Source organism: Amblyomma americanum, chromosome 11, assembly GCF_052857255.1.
Source record: "Amblyomma americanum isolate KBUSLIRL-KWMA chromosome 11, ASM5285725v1, whole genome shotgun sequence".
Taxonomy (NCBI): domain Eukaryota; kingdom Metazoa; phylum Arthropoda; class Arachnida; order Ixodida; family Ixodidae; genus Amblyomma; species Amblyomma americanum.
The window spans coordinates 75,029,761-75,039,175 of NC_135507.1; positions in this window are offsets into that span (position 1 = coordinate 75,029,761).

The following is a 9,415-nucleotide window of genomic DNA, read 5'->3' on the forward strand; positions in this document are numbered from 1 at the left end:
TAACGCTATTTCCGACCCGCGTGTTTTCTTGGGGATCGTTAAGAATTGTGAGGCCCAGGTTTTGGATCGTTTGCCACAGCTTGGTGCCCTTGGGGCTGCTTCTGCGATAACCCCGAGCTGAATGTTGGGCGTTAAAGTCGCCTACCAACAGGAGTTGTGCCCTGGCGGCCAGGCGCGTGGCTTTAAGCAGTAGGTCGAGACTGCCTGAACCTCTGTCTTTCGGGGAACTGTATAAGTTCAGAATAAAGAGATCTGCGTCTCTGTTTTTCCTCGGCACAATTTCTCGTAACGTGTAATTGTTCGTTAGAACTGTCTATAGTGTACTGTATCGCCGTAATGTTGCGTTGCACAAAGGTAGCGGTGAACGAGGTCGTCGCCGTCGTCACTGCATTCGAGTGGGGAATGAATGCTTTATAGCCTGGTAATTTCGCGGGCCGCTAGCTTCTTGTAGGGCTATCACGTCCGGTTGTCTACCTAGGTTTTGGATGTGAAACTGCAGGTTTCCCCGTTTGTTGCGGAACCCACTGCAGTTCCATTGCCATACCTCAATTTGTTGGGGAGGGGCCGTGGTGGAATATGGGAGGGATGATCATGGGCAAGGTCGCGACTGGTGGCATTACGTTACGGTTTGCCTCCAAGGCCGCGAGGCGCTCCACTACTTGATTGAAAAAGGTAGCGATGTTTGTACCCAGCTGGGAGACTCCCGGAGAAAAACTCGCACTGCTTCTGCGGCGACTTCGAAGGCCGTAAGAAAGAGCGCGCGCGCAACCCTCGAGACCGGCCGTGGGAGGATACTATATAAAACTTGCTGGAGTGGATAGGGCGCGCTCCGACAGAAGCCGCATGCCGCCATCTTACCAGAGGCAAAAAGTGCACCAGGCGCCGGCTCGCCCTGCTGTTTTCGTGGGGTTTGCATTGCAAGCTGACGTGAGGGCCATGTAAACACCATCGATTTCATTATGGTTGCCTCTTGCGTTGCTTACGGACGTGTGAACAGGCTGAAGAAGGGTTGTGGCCTCACATTTCACCTGCAGGTACACGAAAACACGTTCGATTGAGCCCCTACGCTCGCGTTGCTGATGGATTTCAGCTGATAAGTTGTGTGTTCGTGCAACGATTAATAGTCCTAGAATTACCGACAGGTTTTCAAAAGATCCGGAGCTGCGGAACCTGCGGGAGCGGGCTGTTCGCCGTGAAAGGTGGCATGCGAAAGATGGAGATCACCTTTGCTGTGTGCATTTCGCGCCGGAACTAGTGCTTCGACCGCACCGGACAGACAACGCGACTGCGTGTGGGTAGTGTCCCTTCTGTGTTCCCTGCGTTTCCGGAGCGTCTACAGAAGCCCGTGAGTGTGCAGAAGATCGATCCATAACCGTAGGCTACCGATGCGGGTTCAGTTAGCAAATGTGCTCAGTAAGCGTGCGTGGGTGATGACATGAAGAATTAATATGCGAGCTTAGATGCTAAAGAAAATCAACAGGCTAATGATTTGAAAAGATGCTTTTGGCTAAAATTGAAAATAACATACATCCACCTTCCATGAAGCCGTATAGTTTAAGGTAGCAACCCAACAAACACAAAACCTCCCAGAACTATCCCATCAGGACATTTTGAATGTCCCCAGGAGGTGCTCATTTCCCCCGAAGACATCCAAAAAACGTCCCCACAACTAGCCGTGTCCAAACATTTGTGCGTCCCAGGGACAGCCCCAAAAGATTAATGCTAGATTTCTCGGCTCGGGCTCTATAAAATTATTTCATCTTTTCTCATGCAGACTTCAGGCATCTAAGTGCACATATGTGCCAAATTTCAGGCACATGCTTACGTTACAGGTGGTGTAATACATCTGTCCACTCGCGTGAATGCTTGCTGGCTAGGCCATTCAGACTTACCTGTTTACATGAAATGTGCTCTAACAAGGTGAAATTTATATTTGGTTGGTGCATGATCTTGTGACAGGAGCAGCGCAGCATGATACAAAGAGAGGGGCGGGACACGACGCTGAATAACAACCAGATTTTTAATGCACGTTGGTCAAATATTTACATCTCGCTCGTATAAGAAGGAAAAGAAAGAAGCATAAAAAACGCTTAAAATGTACACGTGGTGAAATATTAAGACATCACACGCAGATAATCAATTTCTCTGTCGAAGCGCTATTGAAGGTATGCAGACGCATATGTCGCTCTTTGGTCGGATGTTGAAGGCTCCTTCAATCTCCCTGGTCCGTTGATCAAAATACGACGGGATGACCATTGTGTTGATAAGCTGCGGAGCGCAATCATGCTCTCTGCAATGTTTTGCTAATTCACTGCTGATGGCGCTCTTTAGGGATCTTTTGTGCTCTCGAAGCCGTTTATTCAAACAGCGCCCTATTTGACCAATGTATGCGCGTCCACATGACAGAGGTATTTCATAAACCCCGCTTTTCACACATTTCACATGCATTTTTCGGGTGTTTTTTCTTGCATTGATTTTTTTCTTTGCTCGCTGTTGACTTTGGCGCACAGGGTCCTTAACTTGTTGGGTGCTGACATGGGCACTTTTACACCAGCTCTTGCTCTTACGCTTTTGAGACTGTGGGAAATGCCATTAATGCAAGGAATGACCGCGTACAGCTTCCTTTATTCTGATGTGGTTGTGATATATTTTCTGCCTCTTTAAGTGCTTGCAGAATCCCTTCTGCGACACTGAGTAGCAGTCTCGTCGGGCAACCTGCTGCTTTCAGCCGACTGTTCTGGGTGTCAAAATTGTCTTGAACCTCATGATGACAGGATCTCGTCAATGCGGCTCTCACTGCTGTTTTTTTCTGCCCCCGCTTGATGATCTTGGAGTGCGCAGGTGTGTAGGGGAGCAGTCCCTTCTAGCTTCGTGGTCCTGCCATCATGAAGTTCAAGGCAGTTTTGACGCCAAGAACAGTCGTCTGAAAGCAGCAGGTTACCCGACGAGACTGCTATCCAGTGTCGCAGAAGGGATTCTGCAAGCACTTATAGGCAGAAAATATGCCACAACCACATCAGAAGAAAGGAAGCCGTACGCGGTCATTACTTACATTAATGGCATTTCCCACAGTCTGTAAAAATTAGGCGCAAGAGCTGATGTGAAAGTGCTCATGTTAGCACCCAACAAATTAAGAAGCCCAGGCGCCAAAGTCAACAGCGAGCAAAGAAAAATCAGTGCAAGAAAAAGCACCGGAAAAAACATGTTAAATGTGTGAAAAGAGGGTTTATAAAATACCTCTGTCATACGGACGCACCTGCATTGGTCAAACGGCGCTGTTTGAATGAACGGCTTCGAGAGCACAAAAGATCTCTAAAGGGCGTCATCAGCAGTGAATTAGCAAAATATTGCAGAGAGCATGAACGTGACCTGCAGCTTAGCAACACAATGGTCATCACGTGGTATTTTGATCAACGGACCAGGGAGATTGAAGAAGCCTTCAACATCCGACAAAAGAGCGACGTGTATGCGTCAGCATACTTTCGATAGCGTTTCGTGAGAGCGAAATTGATTATCTGCGTGCGTTTCCCTAATATTTTACCACATTTACATCTTATGCGTTTGTCATGCTTCCGTCATTTCCTTATTGCACGAGCGAGATGTATATATTCGACGAACGCGCATTAAAAATCTGGCTGTTATTCAGCGTCGATTCCCGCCACTCTCTTCTTTGTTTCGTGCTGCGCTGCTCCCGCCACAAGAACATGAAATGTGCTAGAATTTTACACACAAAGGAAATATGAATTCAAAAACTCGCCCGACCCTGCCCATATAACAGGAAATAGCAGCGCAATACATATGTAATTTCAGTTTATTAGATGTGCTCTCTGCATTTAAATGAATACAAACAGGAGACGCATATGTATGCACCATTTAACACACAATGTACGGAGCACTACGGCAACAGCATATAATAATGGCCAAATTTTTCTCTAGCTCTGAGGAATCTGAAAAAAATGAAGCAATGAAAACATAATACAGGCTGGAAGTTGATGCACCTTAAGCAAACATTCGAAAGGGTACAGAAGCATATACGCCCACGAAAAAGCAAACGCATGTAAACAGCAACCTTGGTACCAAAAGAAAAGACGAGATGGGCGTACGATACAGATACGCGGTTTCAGGTCACGGATATTCTGCAGGGTGAAACCTCCCTCTCCCTTTGCCTCTCGCACAAGCCTCGGAGTAATCTTGAGCGTGTTATCAAAACAGGAAAAAAAATTAATTCTACGAGGCGAAAATAAAAAAAACGAGCATAAACCACACACCTTGACGACGTTGCCAACAGAAACCTGGGGATGAAATAAAATGCTGCAACTATATATATGAGCTCAACGCAGCCTTCTGTCCTGCGCCTTCTCACGGCACAGCGAACGCTCAAACATACGCGTTACAATCCTCCTTACACCCCCGTTTTATTTTCTTATGACTAAGTGTGGAGATAAGACTGCTTGGAGCCGGATGGAAAGGGGGGACGTCTTGAGGTAGGAGCCCTGGCGCGCCGCACCCACGGTACAGCAGACCGCGCGTGCGGCACAATACGGCGTGGGAGGCGAGATCAAGGCACAAGTAATCCGGTGGGGGTGGGTTCGGAGTCAGCGACGTGAACACAGCACAAACTATACCGCTGCGACAGGACGGCAATGTAGGTAGAGCAGGTTAATAATCCATGGGCACTCGCAGCAAGAGTGTGGTGGGCCTCCAAAGACCTCTCCCGCCTATGACCGCAGTGGACGGCCACGCTGCCACCAACAACACGCCACAGTCGTCGGAGGCGGTGAGGGATGCAGAGTGCGCGCTAGGAGTCGCCCATTGCCTTTAAATCCGCTGCAGCGAACGATGCCTGTAAGAGCGCCATTATGGTGTAGGGCCGTGAAGCTGCACAAAAGACTTGCGATGCGCCACGCGCCGCTGCACCAGTTCCAAAAGGAATTATGTGGGCACGCCGAGGTGCGCGGGAAAGCTGCCATGAATCCGTAGCTACGAAGTTCACGACAGCCCAGTGATGAGAGCAAGAGCTGTAGCGCGCTGGGGCTTGAGCGCGAGCGGCTAAGGGCTGCGCGAATACGTGTGCGCAAGATGACTTCCGTCCAGCGAGGAAGCCGGGCGAGCGACGGGAGGCCATTCCTGCACCTCTGCTAGACAGCGGCGCAACGAGGACTACTGGTAGTTGAAGATACCTGCAGGGACCGCCGCACCGCCGTGCTGAAGTTGGAAACACTATTGAAGACGGGCACGTTGGTGACCGCCGCTCCCGGCGGTGCGATGAAAAGGCAGACCGCCGTCGCCACCCTGCATGCAGCATGGAGCCGACAGCCCACGAGAGAGATGCGGGGTGAACTGCGCTTCCTTCGGCTGTTCATACAAAACCGTTTGATCCCTCAAAACGGCGAGTGCAAGAGCAAAACCTCTCCCCGTAGCTTTTAGCGCGAGGGAGAAAGAAAAAGAGCGAGGAGTCAATTTGTATTTCTTTTTTGAAAAGCATTGGTCCCCAAACGTTCAAGTTACCTTTCTGGTGCCAAAATGCTTTGATTTGTTTTTGTTTCTGCTTAGCGCCATCGAAAAAACGTTTCTAGGTCATTAGTGGGCGCACTGCCCTTTTGCTTGTGTTTTTGTCCTGCCTATACGGCCTGGAAATGTTCTTTAAATGTTGTACTGGGACTGAGACATTCCATCCTTTCTGGGCGCACCTGAAGAGGTGCGTTGTTTGCTGGGAAAGGACATATAGCTTCGCAACTGCTTCTAATTTTCTCTGACTTGAGACTCATCAGAAGTACATACGGTGTCTATTTCAGGTGAAAAGGAAGCGCCGAAAAAAAAATCGCTAACGTCGTCACAGTTGTCATTGAAGAATGGCCGATGTCGGCGACATCCGTATCTCACTTTTTATCTTTCGTAGCTAACAAGGGCTCCGTTTCTAGTGAAAGCAGCCTATTTTTTATATAAAACGCAATAATCTATAGATACGGTTAACATCAGTTCGTCCATCAATTACGAGCCGAATGAACGGATGTGTTTCGAACGGCTTGTACAGTCATGAGGAAAATATGTTGGTACAATGACGTCACCATATCGATAAAATTGTATCAACCTCCTGATTAACCAGGGAACGATGCGAGTATCGAGGAGCGCCTGCAGGCGGCTGCGGACACTGTCGTGGACTATGCTGCCAGTAGGGGTCTGTCATGCTCTCCGCAAAAATCACAGTTATTCGTTTATAACCCGAAGTCACTACGATGCAAGCACAACTGGGAACATGACATTAAAGTAGAGGGGAAACCAGTTCCAAAGGTAGGTCAAATCAGAATCTTAGGGCTATTCATTCAGGACAGTGGATACAACGATGAGGTAATCAAATGGCCAGAGGGATTTGGCACCGAAGCCCTTGGCATACTTAGAAGGGTCGCGCTGAAAAGACGAGGCATGAAGGAAAAAAGCTTGCTTAAACTAGCCCAAGCATACGTAATAAGCCGTGTGAGCTATGCCACTCCTTTCTTAAACATCAGGGCTGAGGAAAGGAAAAAAACTAGACTGGTTCTTTCGACGGTGCATAAAGAGGGCCCTGGGCTTACCGATTAGCACCTCCACAGAAAAGATCCTCTCTATGAGAGTGCACAATACCTGGGACAAAATAGCGGAGGCCTTCACAATTTCACAGCTCGAAAGATTAAGCCGAAAAACCACGGACAGAGCCATCCTGGAAATGGTAGGCCTGCGAAAAGATAGGGGACTACGAGCCAAATCGAGCATTCCGCAGGACTGCCGAGAAAATCTATTATTTACAGTCGCCCCCTACACCGCCCCATAGCGCAGATCCTGCCAAACTGGACGGCTTTCCGTCAATCCCTGCCACTACAGTCGGCTCCAAAAGAACTATCATTCCTGGGCACAAACTATTCTCCAAACGCTACACAAACATGAGAAGCAAATGCAGTTCACAGATAAGGTGACGGATGTGGACAACTGCCTTCTCCATCTTCGGGAAGCGCGGCGCAGCCTCACTAAGAGGTGGTGTCGTCAGAAACATAAGAAATTCCGCCTGCGGATTCACGACCTCACCCAAAAGGGGGCTGAGTATGCTGCCCAGTTCGCCGACTCCAAGTGGGTGGATCGCTGTAACTCGGCTGCTAGACAAATGTCTAGTCGCAATACTTGGAGGCTATTCCGCAGCCTCATAGATCAACTCAGACCCGCACAGAAACATCTCCAACGAGAAATTCATAACTTCAAGAGTAATACGGACCAGCTTGCACAGACTCCACGGTATCAGTACCTGTGTCGAGTCCAAGAACCCCATGAGAGGAATACCTCTATGCAGTCAGAGATAATCCGGATCTGCACCATCCGTTTCAGCTCCACGGGGTTCGAAGCTCGTCAAGTGGAAACTTCCACTTTTTCTTCGAGCCCTCCTCGTCCTCCCGTAATCTTTTTCTGAGGAAGAAATAAAATATTTATGATTGATTGATCTGCGGGCGGCTCTTGCAAAATTAAGACAGGGTACAGCGGCGGGAAAGGACAAGGTTACGATCAAGCTTTTAGCCAACCATCCTGACCTGGCATATGTGGCCTAGTTAGAATATATCAATGCAATATCTGGAAAGGAGATATACCCCTGCCCCTAGATTGAAAAACGGCGCTTCTCACCTTACTCCCCAAGGCAGGAAAGCCCATCGGTACCGATAACCTCTCGCTTTATCGTTTTGTGCGGCAATCTTATGGAGACCATGGTGCGAGATCGCCGCTCCGGATATCTAGAGGCCCGTAATACGTTCGCAGACACGATGTTCGGATTATATCCTCACAAGTCGGCACGGGACGTTCTGCTTCAACTCAGCCCCGAGGTACTTGGGCCTATCGAGCACCATAGTAATGACAAGGTGGTTATCGCTTTGGATTTGAATTTTACCTTCGACAAAGTGAAACACAGTGTCATCCTCGCGCAAATCAACGAGACACACGACGGACACAACACTTTTAATTACATAAAACATTTCTTAACGGACTGCGAAGCCTTTATCCGCACCTAAGACAAAAGGCACGGTCCTAACACTATGAGTATGTGGGGCACGCCAGAAGGCGCAGTGTTGTCCCCACTACTCTTTAATCTGGCAATGCTCCATCACCCTTCCCAACTCCCTAGAGTTGAAGGTGTACAACATGCTCTGTATGTCGACTACATCACTATTTGGGCAACAGAGGGCAACATTGGTTAACTGGAGGACCGCCTGCAAACACCGGCTAGCATAGTGGATCGCCATGCTGCGTACTGTTGTCTCCAGTGCTCTCCTCACCCTTCCGAACAGGCTGGAGTTGAATATGTACAGCATGCGCTGTATGCCGACGACATCACTATTTGGGCAACAGAGTGCAACATTGGTTAACTGGAGGACCGCCTGCAAACACTGGCAAGCATAGTGGATCGCCATGCTGCGTACTGTGGTCTCCAGTGCTCTACTCACCCTTCCCAACAGGCTGGAGTTGAATATGTACAGCATGCTCTGTATGCCGACGACATCACTATTTGGGCAACAGAGGGCAACATTGGTTAACTGGAGGACCGCCTGCAAACACTGGCTAGTATAGTGGATCGCCATGCTGCGTACTGTGGTCTCGAGTGCTCTCCTCACCCTTCCCAACAGGCTGGAGTTGAATATGTACAGTACTCACGGATTGAAATAGGACATTCGGAGCGCGTGGCCGTCGCTTCATGGAGCGCCGCCCGTAGATGCTCATGGAACCAAGGTGGTGCATTGTGGTATGGCGCGAGGGGGAGAACATCTACAAAGCAGAATTGTTCCTTCCAGCCGCCAACGAGCCGGCCTGTGGTTTACCACATGCCTGCGTGGCACTGCAAGGCTTGGCTTCGAATGTCCTATTTCAATCCGTGAGTACTGTACAGCATGCTCTGTATGCCGACGACATCACTATTTGGAAAACAGAGGGCAACATTGGTTAACTGGAGGACCGCCTGCAAACACTGGCAAGCATAGTGGATCGCCATGCTGCGTACTGTGGTCTCGAGTGCTCTCCTCACCCTTCCCAACAGGCTGGAGTTGAATATGTACAGCATGCTCTGTATGCCGACGACATCACTGTTTGGGCAACAGAGGGCAACATTGGTTAACAGTAGGACCGCCTGCAAACACTGGCTAGTATAGTGGATCGCCATGCTGCGTACTGTGGTCTCGAGTGCTCTCCTCACCCTTCCCAACAGGCTGGAGTTGAATATGTACAGCATGCTCTGTATGCCGACGACATCACTATTTGGGCAACAGAGGGCAACATTGGTTAACCGGAGGACCGCCTGCAACACCGGCTAGCATAGTGGATCGCCATATGCTGCGTACTGTGGTCTCGAGTGCTCTCCTCAAAAATCAGAATTCGTGCATATTCGCCCCTTGCCAAAATGCAAGAC